Source organism: Pelobates fuscus, chromosome 3 (assembly GCF_036172605.1).
Source record: "Pelobates fuscus isolate aPelFus1 chromosome 3, aPelFus1.pri, whole genome shotgun sequence".
Classification (NCBI taxonomy): Eukaryota; Metazoa; Chordata; class Amphibia; order Anura; family Pelobatidae; genus Pelobates; species Pelobates fuscus.
In genome coordinates this window covers 147,079,894-147,102,135 of record NC_086319.1, presented here as the reverse complement: position 1 = coordinate 147,102,135, position 22,242 = coordinate 147,079,894, and positions in this window count along the sequence as shown.

Below are 22,242 nucleotides of genomic sequence, written 5' to 3'. Positions count from 1 at the left end.
TACCACCCACAAGATGAGTGGCCTAAGATGTACACAGCCGGTGGAATTCTTATCATACCTCACCTTCACAACTCACATAGTCAACACTAATGCCTTAAACTGTCACACTACGATTTGAACGTCACTGTTATTATTAATGTCTGCAAATGCCTTTATCTTCCGAAACACCTAAACTGTGATCCAGTTATGCTTTACTATTGTTCCTGTTAGGCTAATAACATAATCGCTACCTGTCTGATCAAAATGTTAGATAGATAATCTCTACTATCACTGTTTTGCAGACGAATGTTGACTTTATACTAATGTGGTGTACCATATTGCTAACGGTTTACATTTGCTCAAACGAAAACAATGTAAATAAAGATTGTAAAAAAAAAAAAAAGATCATCACATAAATCACACATATTTATTGATTGTTAATTATCCAGGTGATTTTACTTTTGAAAAGCATTTAATTTACAGCAGAATGCAATTCTGCTAATGAAAACAAATTTACCATTTAAAAAATGTACCCATTGCTTCCTAGCTCTGTTTGATTCTAGGTTATTTCTAATGATATGGTAACAGTATATAATGACATTTCAACTGATGGGATTAGAATAATATAAATTGTGCATTTGGGAACAAGGATTTTTGAAATGTTCTTTCATGTTGCAACTTTGGTTTCATGTTCTTTCCAATATCAGAGTTATTCACTAAGTCGGAATAGCCCTGTACCACATAAGGTAAAACCATCCAGCTTTATATGGGCCATTCAGACTGCAATATCTGTCTTGAGAGAAGTGAGACTTGGTTGCCACAATGCTTACTAATATTACATAGCGTGGGAAATTTCCCCATGTGATGTAATAGTTGACATAACATTGTAAAGCTTTGCAAGTGCTTTCTCCACTATGAGAACTGAGTCTGCGGTGTGCCTTTGTGGGACAAAGATGGATTCTTTTTTTGTCATGTTTTTGAAACCAATGTGACTTAGTGGGAAAGTGAATCAAGGAATTAAAAATAAGAAAAGGAGCTTTAAAGCCTTTAAAAAGCCAGTCAAATCAGAGGCATCCTGTAAAAGATATAAGGAAGCCAATAGTGCGTGCAAAAAGGCTATCAGAGATATTGTGTAGGAAAGGAAATACATATATATTGTAGGATAAAACTAATACTTGAATAATGGTAAAAAAAAAATGCAATTTAGCCAATATGCCATGAGGTGCCTAAAATGAAGAAAAACATGTTTTTCTCAAAGTATTGCCTTGTCAGCTTAAAGAAGCAGACAGTGGGTAAACAAAAGATAAGAGCAAAGATAGGAGTGTGGACAAATATCTGGGTTAAGTAAAAATTATTTGTTAACTCAGCTCACACACACATATTGCTATAAGGCATATAATTAAGTTTAGTTATATACAAAATAGTAATATAATGTCATATATTCTTAGTTAGCAGCATATACATATCTGGAAACATATATATATATATATATGTGTGTGTGTGTATTTACCTATACATAGTTTAAGTAAGACAATTTAAAACATTGAAATGCAATAACGCTTAAGTAAGCAAGGACAAATTGGTTTGAGGAACCAAAGTCCCAACTGAGTAAAATGGTGACTAAAGAGTCTTGACATTAAACATTCCTAAATTGTCATGAACAAGAGTTAATCTTACATATGATAATAGCTGGTAATATTCCTGATGTAAGCAAACAGCTCCACCTGCTGTTTAAAACAAATAGAATATTAAAAACTATTCACTAATTATCATGTATGTTTACACCTACTGACAAAAATAAATATCATAATTTTGAGAAAAAGTTGCAATACTGATGTATGAAATATTAAATGCAAACAACTTGCTCTAGGTCTAAGAGTGAAAATAGTGAGGAACTCTTTGCTTTTAACTAATAATTGGGAATAGCATCAATAAAATATCAACCTCTGATATTTTAATAAAGATTATATATTTTAATAATTTTTATGAAAATATTATTTTTAGTTAATAACAATTAATTAATAATAATTAATCCTGATAAGTATCCTCACATTTTTTGGAGGCACTGCTGAGATTGTTTGTTAAAATAATATTTCACACTGTAAAAGAAGCACTAAAACCAAACTTCTGTAATAGATGCTACATTAATCTTGATATAAAAAAGGATTTTTGTGTTGAGATTTATTTAGTGAATAGAAATGGCATCCAGTCCAGTAATCCATCTCTGTCAGACAATGACCAAATAATTGAAGACCTGAAACTTCATGCTCTAGTTAAAATTCATAGCCAAATGAAGGTTGATATAGACTATGGAGGAATGAATTAATTTTAAATTAATTGGAGACCAAAGCAATATAGAGAAAAAAAATGGGGTACATATTGCACTCTTTGCCTTTCTTTATGCTTCAACATCTAAAGATGTTAGAAGAAAATTATGCACTTAATACCAGGGTATACACATACAGTGAAAGTCTGGTAATTAAAGATGGCAAATACCAAGATTTACTTGCTGAGCATAATACCTGTCAGGCTGATCACGAAAAAGAACTAAAAGCTATGATGAATAAATGTGCACAGGAAATAAATCAGCTTAAAAAACAATTGGAAGAATATGAAAAGGAGAGTCAAAAATCAGAAAGTGAGGCTAGTATTCACCACAGTGTACCGAAAAGCTGCACAAAAACACAAGAAAGGGCTCTGTATAAATCCTACTATGATTTTCCCACAACATGCCCAGTTTTTCCGACACCACCTGAAAAGACTGTATTAGGCAAACCTGCAAAAACTTCCCCAGAAAGGAATTCTCTTTCTCAGGAAACTGCTGAACAAATGCAATCTTGGCAGAAACTGTTTGAAATGACTATCTTGGCCAAGTATGATAAAAAAAATCTGGCTAAAGAGGGTAGGAGTAAAAGCAACCATGTTTCAGGATTACAAGTTGATCCAGCACACAGTACTGTGTCACACCTAGGACTAAGGAAAACGTAAAAACCGGACCTTAGAATGGCCGGACTTAACGTCTCCAAGAATAGTCAAAATACTTGCCAAGGTTAGGGACACAGAATCAGACACAAAGATTAGGGAAAGCCAAAAGTCAAGGATACCAGATATTAGGGAAGTCAAAACAAATCCAAAGTCAAATACCAGAAAATCAAGATCAGGAACGCACTCTCGGATGACCAAAGGCATGAAACCACGACAGGGCAATGAGTAAGAGAAGAATTGGGTTTAAATACTCCTCCTGTGGATCTGATTGGCTGTAACCGGCCTTTGACCCCAAAGGCAACTACCAGGTTTCCATGTGCATGATTGCTGCTCAGCACAAACCCTCTTGTGGATTTGATTGGCCATGACTGGCCTTTGACCCCAAAGGCAACTACCAGGTTTCCATGTGCATGATTGCTGCTCAGCACAAACCCTCTTGTGGATTTGAATATCCGTGACTGGCCTTTGACCCCAAAAGTAATTACCAGGTTTCCATGTGCATGATTGCTGCTCAGCACAAACCCTCTTGTGGATTTGATTGGCCATGACTGGCCTTTGACCCCAAAAGTAATTACCAGGTTTCCATGTTCATGATTGCTGCTCGGCACAACTTTTCCTGTCAGGACGGTAATGTTGCTCGGCACAACTTTTTCTGTCAGGACAGTAAATGCTATTAACCACATTTTTATGTGCGGATGAATACGTGACACCATGGCACAAAGCACTTGAAAAATTCTGATGCTGATAAGAGTCAAAATAGTGAGTAACTATTTGCTTTTAATTAATAATTGGGAATAGCACCAATAAAATATCAATCTCTGATATTTTAATAAAGATTATTAATTTTAATAATTTTTATAAAAATATTTTTTTTAGTTAATAAAAATGAATAAAAAATTAATTAATCCCCATAAATATCCTCACAAGGCGATTAGGTTTGCTAAACTACAATATGAGAAAGTGATAGCCAATGAAAGCAAAACCAAATCCAAAGCATTTTTTAAATACATAAATTCTAAAAAAAAATAAAAAATAAAAGTGTAGGTACACTAAAAAGCGGGATGGGGGTATTAGTTAATTATGAAGACCAGGAAAAGGCAGAAATTTTAAATGACTATTTCTCCTCAATATATATTATGGAAGAACCTCTGGCTATAGATATGTAAATAATTGCTGCAAAAAACTTGCAGAAAAATTGTAATTGGATGACTCAAGACAAGGTGCTGCAGCAGCTAAAGAAAGTTAATATAAACAAAGCTCCAGGGCCTGACGGTATTCATCCACGAGTACTTAAGGAACTAAGTGTGGAAATAAGTGAACCTCTGTTTTTAATCTTTCAACAGTCTTTTCTTTCAGGAATTGTAACGGAGGATAGGAGGAAGGCAGATGTGTTTCCTATATTCAAAAAGCCTTGCCTGGAAATTATAGACCTGTGAGCTTACCTTCTGTGGCTGGGTAGGTATTTTAAAGGTTATTAAGGGGTAATATTCAAGAATTCATTGAGAAGAAAGTGGTTATGAGCAAAAATCAGCATGGCTTTATGAAGCATAGGTCATGTCAAACTACCTTTATTGCATTCTACGAAAAATTAAGTTGAAATATAGATCAGGGTGTTGTAGTGGATGCAGTGGCGTACTAAGGGGGGGGCAGTGGGGGGCAGTCCGCCCCAGGTGCCACTGGGTGGGGGGTGCCATGAACCTGATGTGGTGGCTGTGTGAGCTGTACGGCCGCACAGTACCCCCGCATAGGGTGCCGTGCAGCCAGAACAGCTCACACATGCAAGGAGCAGCGGAACTGGCCACACGGAAGGAAAGTGGGGGCAGGGCTAAGCAGAATCGGGGCGGAGCCAATTCGGCAGCGCGGGCAGGGCTTAATACAGCCCTTACCTGCTGCTGTTACTGCTGCACATGGAGGTGCAGCAAGAAGGAATCCCTGCCTCTCCATCTAACAGGTTTCAGGAGGACTCCAGTGAATCCACTCCTCCTCCGGCTACTGTCTGTAAGTAATAGTGTGTGTGTGACTGTGTCTGTAAAACTGTCTTCCTGTAACTGTGTTTGTGTGTGTGTGTGTGTGTGTGTGTGTGTGTGTGTGTCTGCATGCCTGTAACTGTGTATGTGTGTGTGTGTGACTGCATGCCTGTAACTGTGTATGTGTGTGTGTGACTGCATGCCTGTAACTGTGTGTGTGTGTCTGTCTGCCTGTAACTGTGTATGTGTGTGTTTCTGTGTGTGTGACTGCATGCCTGTAACTGTGTGTGTGTGTCTGTCTGCCTGTAACTGTATATATGTGTGTGTGTGTGTGTGTGTGTGTGTCTGACTCCATGCCTGTAACTGTGTATGTGTGTGTGTGACTGCATGTCTGTAACTTTGTGTGTGTGTGAATGTCTGCCTGTAACTGTGTATGTGTGTGTGTGTGTGTGACTGCATGCCTGTAACTGTGTGTGTGTGTGTGTCTGTCTGCCTGTAACTGTGTATGTGTGTGTTTCTGTGTGCGTGACTGCATGCCTCTAACTGTGTGTGTGTGAATGTCTGCCTGTAACTGTGTATGTGTGTGTGTGACTGCATGCCTGTAACTGTGTGTGTGTGTGTGTGTGTGTCTGTCTGCCTGTAACTGTGTATGTGTGTGTAACTGTGTGTGTGTGACTGTCTGCCTGTTACTGTGTAATTGTGTGTGTGTGTGACTGCATGCCTGTAACTGTGTGTGTGTGTCTGTCTGCCTGTAATGGTGTGTGTGTGTGTGTCTGCCTGTGACTGTGTGATGTTGCCTGTAACTGTATGTGTGACTGTAACTGTGTATGTGTGTGTGTGTGTGACTGCATGTCTGTAACTTTGTGTGTGTGAATGTCTGCCTGTAACTGTGTATGTGTGTGTGTGTGTGACTGCATGCCTGTAACTGTGTGTGTGTGTGTCTGTCTGCCTGTAACTGTGTATGTGTGTGTAACTGTGTGTGTGTGACTGTCTGCCTGTAACTGTGTAATTGTGTGTGTGTGTGTGTGACTGCATGCCTGTAACTGTGTGTGTGTGTGTGTGTGTGTGTGTGTCTGCCTGTGACTGTGTGATGTTGCCTGTAACTGTATGTGTGACTGTAACTGTGTATGTGTGTGGGACTCTCTGCCTGTGACTGTGTGTGTGTGCGTGTGTGTGTGTGAGACTGTATATGTGACTGTCTGCCAATAACTGTGTGTGTGACTGCCTGGCTATGACTCTGTCTCACTACCTGTAACTGACTGTGTGTGTAACTATCTGCCTATAACTATGTGTGTGACTGTGTGACTGTCTGCATGTGACTATGTATGTGTGACTGTCTGCCTGTGACTGTTTGATGTTGCCTGTAACCGTGTGTGACTGTCTGTGACTGTGTGCATGTGACTGTCTGCTGCTGCCTTTTACTGTGTGTGTGTGACTGTCTGCCTGTGAGCGTGTGTGAATGTATATGTGATTGTCTGCCTGTAACTGTGTGCATGACTGTCTCTGACTGTATGTGTGACTGTCTGCCTGTAACTGTGTGTGTGTGTGACTGTCTGCCTGTAACTGTGTGTGTGGGGCTGCAGGGATTTTGTAGAAGGGGGCAGGGGTTTTGTATTGGGACAGGAGTCTTTATAAGGGGATTTGTAGATAGGGGTGGCATTGGTTTTGTAGACGGGGGGCAGTACAGGATTTGTAGACGGGGCGGGACAGGGGTTTTGTAGGAGGGGGTGGGGCACAAAGGCTGTAAGCCCCCTTCTACAAAACAAGTTTCCAAATTTGTTCAATACATAGTTTCCAAATTTGTTCAATACATAGAAAAAAAAAAGGAAAACATTTAAAAAAATGTTACAGGTTTTTTTTGTGTGGGGGGGTGAGGGGGTGCCAAGCCCAGAATCCGCCCTGTGTGCCAAATGCTCTAGGTAAGCCCCTGAGTGGATGTGATCTCTTTGGATTATGCCAAGGTGTTTGATACAGTTCCACACAATAAATCAGTGTTTAAATTTAAAGAAGTTGGTCTAGATGAAAAACATTTTTCTTGGTTAGAACATTGGCTTAAAAGTAGAGGGCAGAGAGTTGTCACTAACAGTACATTTTCAAGCTGGACAGAGCTGGTAAGTAGTGTCCCTCAGGGTTCTGTTCTGGGACCCCATCTATTTAACATGTTTATAAATAATCTTCTAATAAGCATTGAAAGTCATGTTTGAATGTTTGCAGATGACACAAAACTCTGTAAGGTAATACAATGTGAGCAAGATATTACTTTGCTGCAGAGGGATTTAGATAGACTGGGGGACTGGGCATTCAAATGGCAGATAAGATTTAGTGTAAAAAAAATGCAAAGTTATGCCCTAGCAACTTATACCCTAAATGGTAGTGAATTAGGTATAAGACACGCAAAGGATTTGGGAATTGTTATCGACAACAAACTAGGCAACGATGTGCAATGTCAATCAGCAGTGTCTAAGGCGAGTAAGGTATTGTCATGCATAAAAAAGGGCATAAATTCTCAGGATGAGAATATAATTTTGCCTCTTTATAAGTCACTGGTAAGACTACATCTTGAATATGCTGTGCAATTTTGGCACCTGTTCTAAAGTAGAATGTTATGACAAGGGAAAGAGTACAGAGGCGGGCTACACAATTAAAAGAAGGAATGGAAAGGAAAAAGGAATTTGACCTATGAAGAAAGGTTATCAAATTCTAACCTCTTTAGTTTAGAAGAACATCGCCTCAGAGGGGATATGGTAACATTATACAAATATATCCGGGGCCAATACAAACCATTGTGTGAAAATCTATTCACAAACAGGACTATACATACACGAGGTTATGCGTTTAGACTGGAAGAAAGAAGATTTAGTCTAAGGCAAAGGAAAGTTTTTTTTTACCGTAAGAACAATAAGGATGTGGAATTCTCTGCCTGAAGAAGTGGTTTTATCAGAGTCTGTACAGATGTTTAAACAACAGCTAGATGCATACTTGCAAAAAAAGAATATTCAATGATATAATTTTTCAACTGTAGGGTAAAAGCTCCTTGATACAAGGATAAATCTGACTGCCATACTGGGGTCAATAAGGAATTTTGTTCCTAGTTTGTTGCAAAATTGGAAGTGATTCAAACTGGTTTTTTTTCTGCCTTCTTTTAGATCAACAGCAAAAAAACAAATGTAAGGAAGGCTTAACTTGATGGACACGTCTCTTTTCAGCCTATGTGACTATGTAACTATTGTACATAAAAGCAAGTGAACAATAATTTGTGAATGTGTATTCTGCTGAATGCATTTGGTCCCAAACATTATTAAAATCAGTGCTCTGTGAAACTTCCAAGTCCTATACATTGTATAGGATTCGGATGAGAAAGCACTGAATTTACTCCGGATACCGAATGTAGCCAAGCAATTGCTGCAGATTTGCTTAGGCTGAATGAATTCCAACTATTTTTGGCATTAGTGAACATGAGAATTGCCATTGTTGTTGGAATTTGGTAATTTTCACTGGATTTTATTCATCCAGACAATACCTGGTGTTAAGTAAATAAATGCATGTGTTTCTTCCAACACTTTCTCTTTTAGTCTATCCATATATATTGCATATTGTGATACCACATATGTATACATAACACAAGATTAATTATGAATAAAAATATCAACTCGTTACCAACTGTAACGGAGCTTCCTGTACCCTGGTTGGGTACCTCCGCTGATGGATGCTCCTAGTGCTCACCAAGGACTCCAAGCACTCCATCAGACACCATCAGCACCACAGTCCCCATGTCCAGCGTTACAGCTTGGCTGGGATCTCACCGTCTCCTCCCACTCTGGACCTTCGACAAGGCTCCCGGCTCCAGTGGGTGAACCTCTCTTCCTCCAGAGAGTCAAGCAGGAACAGCTCTTAAAAGAACTTAGTGATTATAGCCCAGGGAAGCATACAGAGTATAGCAATCCTCAATGTAGATGCAGCCTTTTCCCCCACACATGAGACAGAGACTCTATGTTGAGGATAAAACAGGAACTGAAGGTTTATTGTAGCACACTGCCTTTTATACAGTTTTCCCCACAAGGTTACCACCCAGGTGTAACTTGTGGGGCACAGGGACACAGGAACAACAAGCCAATCAAAACAGTATTTTACATTCAGTCACTCCCATACAGTGTACACAATCCCTTCCCTCTGCCTGTGATACAATTAACAAAGACAATAGACTAACTCAATTAACTCTAAGCAGAAAAAAACATAAATTTTTACAAAGTCTTGAAAACACCCCAAAACACAACATATCCCATAACACACATCCCTGGATAGTCCCGATCTAGATGAACAACATATCCAGAAATCACCCAGATCGGTCCAGGGGTTCAGGAATTTCCTGGAAGTCATAGTTTTGACCGACCTCAAGCATGGCCCCATGCCCAAAACAGTTCCATAGAATCAGGGATTACGGTCGGTCTCTCTGTCTGGAGTACAAAAGTACATAACTCACATGAACAGAGCTTGTTTAAAGTATTTTAGCCAGGTTTATCACAGGGGCCATAGGCACAGGGCAGGAGGCTGGCAAACAGGCCCTCCAAAATCCAGTGGTGAGTTCATTTTCGCCACACCGACATTAGGGAATGTCAATATGTCTTTGACACATGGGCTTTCAGGACATTATGGTGTAATGACATGTCCTAACACCCTTATTCCTCCAGTCTGCAGTCATACTCACCTGGTTGGTTCTAATCGGATGTGATCGGAGTCATGTGATTGCATCCTGTCACTGTAAACACTGATACAATGCCATAGCCAATGATTCCAAACTATATACAGTAAAGGGGAAAAGTATTTGATCCCCTGCTGATTTTGAACATTTGCCCACTGACAAAGAAATGATCAGTTTATAATTTTAATGGTAGGTGTATTTTAACAGCCTTAGACTAAATCTTCTTTCTTCCAGTCTAAACGCATGACCTCGTGTATGTATAGTCCTGTACAGTCCTGGTTTGTATTGGATATACAAAAAAAAAATCCAGAAAAACTCATATCAACAAAGTTGTAAATTGATTTGCATGTCAATGAATGAAATAAAACATCATCTCTTTCTTGAGGATATTCATATAATTTTTGTAAAGGTTTATTCTGAATTAATCTTATCTAGTAAAGATGAGGACATGGACCAGTGATGTAGCTAGAGCTTTGCCGCCTGGAGTGAGCCCTCGTAGCCGTGCTTCAGCACTAATGTGCTACCACGCTGTGAGGAACACATGGAGCAGAAATAAAACATGCTCCATATCGCCGCTCACTGCACACAGCCTGTGGTATGTGTATTTGTAAGCAGTATTAGTGTTAGAATGCAGAGGTGTATTTGTGTGCAGTGTTGGCGTTGGAATGCAGGGTTTTATTTGTGTGAAGTGTTGGCATTGGAATGCAGGGGTGTATTTGTAAGCAGTGTGGGCGTTGCAATGCTGGGATGTATACATTGCCATACACAGATACACAAGAACACAGACACAGGTAGAAATACACAGATACATAGGTACACATACACACTGACACACAGGTAGACATACACAGACACACAGGTACATAAACACACTGACATACAAGTACACATACACACAGGTACACACACAGACAAAGGCACACAGGTACACAGATACACACAGCCAGATACACAAACTTACACTCATACAGTTATGCACAACCTGAAATACACACAGACCCATGGACACTTACACACACATATATAAAGAACAATTCACATATTTTAGTCACCCTCCTTATTTTTTGGGTGCAGAATGTGGTCCAGTGGGAACTGGCTGACCAAGGCTGATGGGAACCTGAGTCCCTCTCCTCTGTGTTTGTACCTCCCTCTCCTCCCCATGTGGTGCCCTGTTTGCTGGGAGGAACCGATCTGAACTCACTCACTTTCTCTCAGCCCGGTCCAGTCTTCTTCAAACCCCTAGTATCTATGAATGATTCTAGATCTCCCTCACAAAGCAGAACCAGGAACCAATAGGTGAAGTAGACCATGGTGACTCGAATAAAAAGTCATTTTATTTATTGCTGATTTCTCCCTACCTTTGGGAGCTGGTGTGGGGCCTTTCCCTTAGGTCCAGTGGGGATCTTATCTCTGGAGTTCTCCATTCCTGCTCCTCACTTCTCCCTCACATTCGAAGTTTAGTGAATGACGTCATATTCCGGCATCCGGCATCACAACAGAGGGCACGCGCGAGCAGTGAGGAGCAATGTGCGATGTGGAGAAAACAGGTGCCTACTCTTCCTTAGCAGTAATCACCGCTTCGGCGGCACCCCTAAGTGGTCAGCTGTTCACCACTTGGGCCCCCTGTTACACCCAATCTACTTGCAGTGCAGGATCTGGCCCAGGATCAGCTCTGTCCCCCTATTAGATATTCATTGTGGGCCACAAGTTAGACATGCTTGCTGTAAGAGAAAACTCTCACTCACTTTGGACAGTGGTCAGAGGACATGAAAATAGCTGCTGGGCAACCAGACACTGAGCAGGCCACACATTCTTCTTCTCATTCCAGTAGCTCATGGGGGTCATCACTAGGAGGCAAATTCAGGGAGTAGCAGACAATGGCAACATGTTAGATTTACTCTTTTATTCTTTATAACCTAACACTTTATCACTTTGTTTGTGCGGGGTTCCCATGGAGAGTTAGCTGCACTGTTTGGTAGACTTGTTAAACCCAAGCTATCTTAGTGAGGCTTGCCTTTAACTGTCTACAAGGGTTTCTAATTTACAGAGTCTTATCTCTCTTAGCAGTACTACAGGGAAATAGTATTTTTTTTATATATAAATAATCAATGTGCAAAACTTCCTCAACCAGCATGCCTCTCTTTGGCGGAAAATCATATAACGCATTAATATACCTGTTCCTTTAATATGGTAGACTGTTATATCTGATTACTACACTAACCTTAATTTTAAGATCACACAGAGAGGCTAGCATTAGTTCAGGGAATTAGTAAATTATTTGCTCAGTTTTGAGTTGATCAGCCTTCTGACCACTACAGCTACATTGGTCTAGATTGTGTCTAGAGTGTGCCTTCAGGAACTAATTCCCTCATTTTCAGGAAGGCATCCATCTTGTTTGAGTTGAGTGAATAAGGGGATGACCTGTCCCAAACTGTCATTACTGTGGCTCAAAGTTTAACATCCTCATATGGAATCAGATATGACACTAGCTGCCCTATTAGTGTCCAATCCTCAAATGCCAGTGGGGAGTCAATGTAATTGAGTGGTGGGAAGATGAAAGATTATGGATTGCCCTCTTGCCAAAAATTTTCTCTCCAAGCTTTCTGTGACCAAAAAGGAAGCTCCCTCTACAGTTATCAGCTGGGATATTTTTCTATCCTGCTGTTTTAACATGACCATAGATTAAAATTGAACAAAATGTTCAAAAGTGGACTGGCAGACATGTCCCTGGGATCATGAGTGGACTGTCCCATGTCCCAGGTTTTCAAAACATATAAGTGGGTTATCTGAACAGATCAATTCTAAATTCAGGTGAGATTGAATCCAGAGGTTTTTCGATAGTTATCACTAAGGTGGGGCAACCCTCATATCAACGTACAAGAGAACGGATGATGAATAGGGTAGATGCAATAATTCACATGACCATATGTAAAATATTGAAAAAAACCCTATGCATAGCCTACCTCAAAGCTGCGAAATAGGGGGTAACCCAGAAAAAATACACAGAAAAAGGAGACCCTTGAAACAAGGGGATCCTGAGAAGCAGCTTTGGACACGGAAAGGGCACTTGAATGCCTGGTAACAGGAAAGAGAGAGAGAGTAGTAGGAGAGAAAGCAGGTAAAAAATAACCTATGCGATACCCCCAACTTCCTTAATATACCATACTTATACAGAGTAGTAATAAGTAGCCCAACACAGGGACTATAAGGAGGTAACAGACGAAAAAAAACCCAAAAACCTCTCCAATAGCTGCCTAATATAGTATAGCCTGTGGAAACATCCACCTGGACTAAGGCAAGCTAGCTAAATACCTGATACCACTAGCAAACTAAAGGGTCACCTAATGAAAAACTACTAAAGTGCTACCTAAATAAAGTGTAAAGCAAACATAAGAAAAAAATAAAGTGAAGGAAACGCTCGACGCGCGTTTCAGCGTGAATACACGCCGTCGTCAGGAGCCAGTCAACCACTGTGTGCTCCCAAGCTTCTTAAATACCTGACATATCATAACCAAACAGCCTACAGCTGATCGGAGCAAATTAGAGGGGCGTGTGTATGGATGCCGTTCTGTCCCGCCTCTTATACCGCGTCATAGCCAGCTAGTGGCTGTATATTGGTGGTTATGTGGGTCAATCAAAGTTGATCCCACGAAGAGTCCGCCTCTCCTTGCTGCAGCACACACTCGGCGGCGGTCATAGGTTAATTGACACGTCCGTCAAGTGTGGGCAAAGGAGGAGGAGGGATGCAATTACTGGCAAGCTGCTCGCCATGTATCCTCTAGCACTGGGCTGTCCGAACGAGTGGGAGTGTAAAGCCCCGTCTGGAGGGCGGGGCTTAATGTCACTCACTATGGACCGGTCAGTGGGAATTACTCACCAAAGTAGCATATCGCATGTACACCTTAAAAGGTGTTTAGCGGAGGCTAATATGTAATTGGTGGATCACATACCAGTGCCCAGGGGTAGAAGGTCGAATAATTTCGGCATGTTCCCCAAAACTGAAGATAATAAAACAAACGCTGCAGACCCAATTCTATGGCTCCACTGTCCAAAGGAGTTATGTTAATGCATATTAAGGATTAATAAAACAACCCCATATGCTGCAAACATAGGACTGAAGAAAAAAGAGGCTATGAGTTAGACTGCGTTAAATAGCGATCCCAATTTAAAGGGGTAGTCAGTAAAATTGCTGTTTAGTCAGGCAAGGCTAATGATTACACACCGTGTTGTTCAAAGGAACAAAGGACAAAAAACAAAAAAACTTTATTATTTACATATATACACCATTACACGGTCAGCAATTTAAAAATTAAAAATAGTCAAAAAAAGGTGACCAGCCTATTAACCGTGGATGTTAAGTACCCTTTATACTATAGAAATGACGTGAATGAGAACCCTTCATTGAGTCCTTTGGGGGAGAGTGTTTTTAATTTATAAATCCAATAGGACTCTCTTTGTCTCAATTTACGGTCCCAATCGCCTTTACGTTGGGTCTGAGGTATTAGTTCTATACCCATAAAACGTAGCCTGCTAGATGAGTTGGCATGATGTATCTTTAAATGTCTGGAGATAGGGGTTTCCAATCTCCTTCTGACAGAATTCACATGCTCCCTAATGCGGAATTTAAAGGGGCGAAAGGTCTTCCCAACATATTTAATTCCACATGAGCACGTCAGAAGGTAGATGACCCCCTCCGTACGACAGTTAAAGAAAGATTGTACGCAATGGGAATCTTGATTGGAACTATCTGAGAACATCCTAGTTTCTTTGGGTATGAATTGACAGGCACTACAATGTCCGCACCTATACGTGCCTTTAGGGAGATATGGTTTGGCTAAATTGCCAATTGGTCCGAAATGACTAGGTACCAATAGGTCCCTAAGGTTTTTACCCCTCCGAGCTGTGACTGACGGAAAGGGGGAGACCACCGATTTTAACTGTTCATCTGCCGTCAGGATGGGCCAGTATCTGCCGAGAATCGACAGCATAGTGTGCCAGCCTGCATCAAAGGTTCCGATACAACGGATTTGATTACTAATTATTGGACTGTTGTCTTTAAGAAGATCGCTTCTTTCGGACTTTAAGGCCCTTGAGTAAGCCCTTTTTAATACCCTATTGGGGTACCCTTTATCTTTGAATGATTTTCTTAGGTTAGCTGCTTTAATTTTGAAATCTTCCACCGTAGAACAGTTCCTGCGTAGACGCAGGTACTGTCCGGTCGGTATGCCAGCCTTTGAAGGGTAGGGATGGTGACTCTGCCAGTTCAAAAAGCTGTTTGTGGCAGTCTTTTTACGAAATAGGGTGGTGGATATGTGGTTATCTTGCAAGGACAAAGTAATGTCCAGGAAATTTAACTGTTTGCCCCCAATTTCACTAGTAAAATGTAGATTTAAATCATTATCATTAAGCAGTTGCACAAACTTATTGAAGTCTTCTGTGGACCCCAACCACACTACCAGCACATTGTCAATATAGCGTTTACCCCTCATATCAAACTCTTGGCCAAGTTCTCCTTATCCTAATATTTTATTTAAGGCCGCTATACACCCTGTTCCAAATTATTATGCAAATGAAATTTTTCTCATTTACCTAAATAACTGATGTAAATAACAGTCAGCATAATTCTCATGTTATCAACTATTCAGAGTACAATTTACATTTTATTGAACAAACCTCCTAATGATAACAGTATTTTTTTTTAAAACATAAAAAACTTACAATGCACTGTTCCAAATTATTATGCACAGTAAGTTTCAAAACACTTTATAGGTTGTAAAGAACTGAAAATTGTCATTTGTTGTGTTTGCAGCATATTTACTGAAAGCTATTTCAATCAAACTGATGACAACATTTTAACTTTTTAAACATTTTAACAGGTCACGTTACATTTTAACATATTTGATAGCAGCTTCACAAGTCTTGCATCCATTGAACTTTTGAGTTTTTGGACAGTTTCTGCTTAAATTTGTTTGCAAGATGGCAGAATAGTCTCCCAGAGCTGCTGTTTGGATGTAAACTGCCTCCCACCCTCATAGATCTTTTGCTTGAGGATGCTCCAAAGGTTCTCAATAGGATTCAGGTCAGGGGAGGATGGAGGCCACACCATCCATGACTTTCTCTCCTTTTATCCCCATAGCAGCCATTGATGCAGAGGTATTCTTTGCAGCATGAGATGGTGCATTGTCATGCATGAAGATGATTTTATTACGGAAAGCATAGTTCTTCCTTCTGTACCATGGAAGAAAGTGGTCAGTCAGAAACTCCACATACTTTGCAGAGGTCATCTTTACACCTTCGGGGACCCTAAAGGGGCCGATTAGCTCTCTTCCCATGATTCTGGCCCAAAACATAACTTCACCACCGCCTTGCTGACATCGCAGCCTTGTTGGAACAGGGTGGCCGTCCACCAACCATCCATCTGGACCATCCAGAGTTGCACGGCACTCGTAAGTGAACAGGACTGTTTGAAAATTAGTCTTCATGTATTTTTCTGCCCAATGCAGCCGTTTCTGCTTGTGAGCATTGGTTAGTAGTGGCCGAATAGAAGGTTTATGCACAGTTGCAAAACTCTGGAGGACTCTACACCTTGATGTCCGTGGGACTCCAGAGGCACCAGCAGCTTCAAATATCTGTTTGCTGATATGTATGCTATGTATTGCTCTCTTGATCCGATGCATGGATCTGGCAGAAATCTTCCTCAATGTGCCTTTATCTGCACGAACCCATCTGTGCTCTGAATCAGCCACAAATCTCTTAATAGTGCGATGATCACGCTTAAGTTTTCATGAAATATCAAATGTTTTCATACCTCGTCCAAGGCATTGAACTATTTCACTCTTTTTGGCAGCAGAGAGATCCTTTTCCCACATTGCATGAAAATGGTGTTCTGCTTAATAATGTGGAACACCCTCCTTTAGTAGTTTTTCCTTAAACTGGGCAATCTAATTATCACAGGTGTCCGAGATTGTTTTCAGTGATCAAAAGAGCCCTGAGACACAATGCCGTCCATGAGTTAAACTGAAAAACAAAATATTTAATCTTTGTGACACTTAAATAGAATTTGCATAATAATTTGGAACAGGGTGTAAGTAGCAGCCGGCCTATAAAGGCATTTGCCTTTAGTTCAGGATGATAGGATGGAGCCTCTTTTTGCTCTTTTCAAGGAGCTAAATCTGATCTTATTGACTTAAAAAAACTTTGTTCCTAATAGCAAATAATTTTCATAACAGAGTGGTGTGAAAACAAGGCAAGGTTTCTTACTTATAGTGGTGTCTAAATTCCATCTTCTCCCGGAAGTAATTCTGCCTTCATTTTATCCAGAACCTTCTTCAGCTTTAGAATTGAAACTACTGGATGAACTGGATGTGAAAGGCTGCCTCATTAAATATTTATCTGTATCTAAGTATTTTAGGAAATCAAATAATGTATTTGTTCTTCTGTCAAGATCATGGAAAGGGGAAACAGCTTCAGCCTCTACCCTACGACACTGGATTTTGAATATCATCTTATCACCTAAAAATGCTAACTCTTCCTGAGAAGATCAAGGCACATTCAGCCAAATCCCTGACTACTTCTTTGGCTTCTTTATTAAAGATACCTTAAGATGACATCTGTAGAGCAGCCACTTGGTCTCCCTCAATGACTTACATCAGTATTACAAACTGAATCCAGCACCTTTCTCAACCACATCAATTGGTACAGAAGTCTTAACCTCTGCTAAATTTCACAAATGGATCTAGTATCTTAGCATATTGTATTAGCATAGGTTTGAGTGTGTATTTCCCCCTTAATCCATCTGATGTCAATAGCTTAAGTATACTCATAAGTGATGCAGCCATGGTTAGCCAGGAATAAGGAAAACATTAACTAAACTTACAGTAATTTTCTTTTCCAGTAATTTTTCAAAGCCGCATCAGGCGACCCATCAACTCCTCGCAGCCCACTAGGGCCAAGGACTGAACAAATTCAATTGGATTCATCCCACAAAGTAGTATTCATTTGCGCATAATTAGGAAACACCATGAGGACAGGAACTTCAGACAATGGAAGTATATATGTGAACAAGCTTCTTTTTGTTTGAGGTTACACATGATCAACATTTCTATTTAGTTTGTTAAACCTCAGAAACCTATAAAGTTAAGGGTGGAGGGAACCTCGATTGCCACGGGAAGTACTGATTTTGCTGCACTAAGCAATCTTGGGAGTATGGATTTTTTTGTATGCCTTTACTGATTATGTGGTATGGTGGAATACAGTTTGCACACTGTAGTGAGACTGTTAAACATATTTTGTTTTGACAAACTTTTTTTAATGCGTTATCTACATAATGCGTTACAAAAAAAGTTGTGTCAGCTTTAATTCGTTACATGTAGATGGTCACTTTAAAAAGTGAAAAAGATTATACTGTATATTATTCAGTTAAGGAGAATTCATCAGAAATGCAGAATGTGAGATAGAACCAGCAATCGAGTATATGTTCACAGATGTGCTTATGATGATTCCATTACCAAGAAAATGGTTTTATTTAAATGTAAGAGCAGATTAGAACGCTAGATGTCGCTGTTGCTTTAAAGAACTATATCCGCATCCCTACAACAGTTATTACAAAATGTAAAGATACATAGAACTACAGACTAATAATAGAAAAATAATTTGAATAGAACATAACATGACTTTTTACTTGACAATAACCATTTTGCCTACATCAACATGTTTAACTTCCCGATGTCCACCAAATGATTCTTCCAAGAAAAATTGTCTGACCGGTAGTATAAACTTTAATAACAGGACATAAATTCTCAAACCTACGTTTTAGCACTCTACCCTATAGATTGTTCTGAGGTCCCAACTGCAATCAAAATAATGATTTAAAAAAAAAAAAAAATTGTAATTACCTTTCCAGGCTAAACATGGCAGCATCACTGGTCTCAGGACAGGAATAATTAATAATTAATAATTCATTAATAATTAAAAGAATAATTAATAATTATTTACTTTACAAATCCTCCCCCTGATATCCCCAGTCTTTTCTTTCTACCTGGTTTAAGTTTCTTATAGGCTAAGAAACTGTTACAGCGTGGAGCTTTAATCCTCCAAACAACCCCCAAACTGCAGGGTAGGTGGGAAGCCATCAGGGCAGTACAAAGAAAAAGAAAAAAGGGTGATTAGCGCACACAGAAAGAAGTGGATATTACCTTACACATACAATATTTCAGGTAACCACACAACAGGTTGTTCTTGTGACCTATATACAAATGAATAAAACACACATAGTGTAACCTGTATACAAGGTATTAAAGTGAGAGAAATATTTCTTCAAACTCACAATTTTCAGAGCCTTTTGGAAGTTGGCTCTAAACTTTTAGCACTTATCATCTCCTCCTTGAGACATGTAGTATAGATACATCAGATATATCCACAGGAACTTGGAACTGGTGACATTGCAGCAGCCTTTAAATAGGTATCTCTCAAGTGCATCTGGAATTATTTAAAGGCTATTTAACCCCTTAAGGACCAAACTTCTGGAATAAAAGGGAATCATGACATGTCACACATGTCATGTGTCCTTAAGGGGTTAAAGGCTGCTGCAATTTCACCAGTTCCAAGTTCCTGTGGATATTACATAGTTACATAGTTACATAGTTACATAGTTAGATAGCTGAAAAGAGACTTGCGTCCATCAAGTTCAGCCTTCCTCACACCTGTTTTTTGCTGTTGATCCAAAAGAAAAAAAAAAAAAAAAAAAAAAAAAGAAAAAAACCCAGTTTGAAGCACAATTTTGCAACAAGCTAGGACAAAAAATTCCTTCTTGACCCCAGAATGGCAGTCAGATTTATCCTTGAATCAAGCAGTTATTACCCTACATTGAAAGATTATATCCTTGAATATTCTGTCTTTGCAAGTATGCATCTAGTAGCTGTTTGAACATCTGTATGGACTCTGATAAAACCACTTCTTCAGGCAGAGAATTCCACATCCTGATTGTTCTTACAGTAAAAAAACCTTTCCTTTGCCTTAGACGAAATCTTCTTTCTTCCAGTCTAAACGCATGGCCTCGTGTCCTATGTAAAGTCCGGTTTGTGAATAGATTTCCACACAATGGTTTGTATTGGCCCCGAATATATTTGTATAATGTTATCATATCCCCTCTCAGGCGACGTTTTTCTAAACTAAATAGGTTTAAATTTGTTAACCTTTCTTCATAGCTGATATGTTCCATTCCTTTTATTAATTTTGTAGCCCGCCTCTGCACTTTTTCTAGTGCCATGATATCCTTCTTTAGAACAGGTGCCCAAAATTGCACAGCATATTCAATATGTGGTCTTACCAGTGATTTATAGAGAGGCAAAATGATATTCTCGTCCCGAGAATGAATGCCCTTTTTCATGCATGACAATACCTTACTGGCCTTGGCCACTGCTGATTGACATTGCACATTGTTGCATAGTTTGTTGTCTATAACAATTCCCAAGTCCTTTTCGTGTGTTGTTATCCCTAATTCGCTTCCATTAAGGGTATACGTTGCTTGTGTATTCTTTACGCCGAAGTGCATAACTTTGCATTTTTCAACATTAAATTTCATCTGCCATTTGAGTGCCCAGTCCCCCAGTCTATCTAAATCCTTCTGCAGCAAAGTAATATCTTGCTCACATTGTATTATTTTACAAAGTTTTGTGTCATCTGCAAACACTGAAACATGACTTTCAATGCTGTCTTCAAGATCATTTATAAAAATGTTAAATAGAAGGGGTCCCAGAACAGACCCCTGAGGGACACCACTTGCCACCTCTGTCCAGCTTGAAAATTTACCATTAACAACAACTCTTTGTATTCTGTTTTTAAGCCAATGTTCTACCCAAGAACAAGCATTTTCATCGAGACCGATTTCCTTGAGTTTGAACACTAATCTTTTGTGTGGAACTGTATCAAATGCCTTGGCAAAATCCAAATAGATCACATCCACTGCAACACCCTGATCTATACTTCTACTTACTTCTTCGTAGAAAGCAATCAAGTTAGTTTGACACGACCTGTGCTTCATAAAACCGTGCTGATTTTTGCTGATAACCATATTCTTCTCAAGGAATTCTTGAATATTATCCCTTAATAACCTTTCAAATATTTTACCAGCCACAGAAGTTAAGCTCACAGGTCTATAATTTCCAGGCAAGGATTTTGAACCCTTTTTGAATATAGGAACCACATCTGCCTTCCTCCAATCCTCCGGAACACTTCCTGAAAGAAAAGAATCTTGAAAGATTAAAAACAGAGGTTCACTTATTTCTACACTTAGTTCCTTAAGTACACGTGGATGGATACCGTCAGGCCCTGGAGCTTTGTTTATATTAACTTTCTTTAGTTGCTGCAGCACATTGTCTTGAGTTAACCAATTACAATTATTCTGCAAGTTTTTAGTAGCAATCATTTGCACATCTATTGCCATGGGTTCTTCTTTAATATATACGGAGGAGAAATAGTTATTTAGAATTCCTGCCTTTTCTTGGTCTTCATTAACCAACACCCCCGTTTCAGTTTTAAGTGTACCTATACTTTCATTTTTGGGTTTTTTGGAATTTATGTACTTAAAAAATGCTTTGGGGTTGGTTTTGCTCTCTTTAGCTATCATTTTTTCATTTTGAAGTTTAGCAAGTTTAATTGCCTTTTTGCACGCATTATTTGCTTTCTTATATCTTTTATAAGATGCATCTGATTTGTCTGATTTAAATGCTTTAAATGCCCTTTTCTTATTTTTAATCTCTTGTTTTACTTCTCTACTAAGCCACATTGGTTTTAATTTGTTTCTTTTATACTTATTTCCCAATGGTACATACTGAGAAATGTACCTTTCTAATATTTGTTGGAAGATGATCCATTTATCCTCAGTGTTCTTTTCACTAAAGAGTTTATGCCAGTCAATATATTGTAAAGCTTCCCTTATCTTATTGAAATTGGCCTTTTTAAAATTATATGTTTTAGTATACCCCATGTGCTTTTGTTTTTTTGAGTTTATTTCAAAGGACACTATATTGTGATCACTATTTCCCAAGTGCTCACCTACTTGAATGTTGGTCAAAAGATCAACGTTGTTTGTTAAAACCAGGTCCAGACAAGCGTCCATTCTAGTTGGTGCTTGTACAAGTTGTGACATGAAGTTGTCATTTAACAAGTTTAAAAACCTAATTCCCTTTGCTGAGATACTAGTCCCTATGTCCCAATTTATGTCTGGGTAATTAAAATCTCCAATAATTAAAGTGTTACCAAGATTTGCAGCTTTCTCAATTTGCTCAAACAGCTGTTGTTCCTCGTCAATATTAACATTAGGTGGTTTATAACATATCCCAACCAATAGTTGGTTTCCCTTCTTTTCCCCCAAGCAGATATTTACCCATAAAGCTTCCACATTTTCCTCATCGCATTCAATTTGCTTAAGATTTGGCTTTAAATCATGGTTGACATACAAACATACCCCACCACCCTTCTTGTTTTTCCTATCCTTCCTAAATAATGTGTACCCATTTAAGTTAACTGCCCAGTCATGTGTCTCATCCCACCATGTTTCAGTTATGCCTATTATATCATATTGTTTAGTGTATGCTAATGCCTCTAGTTCCC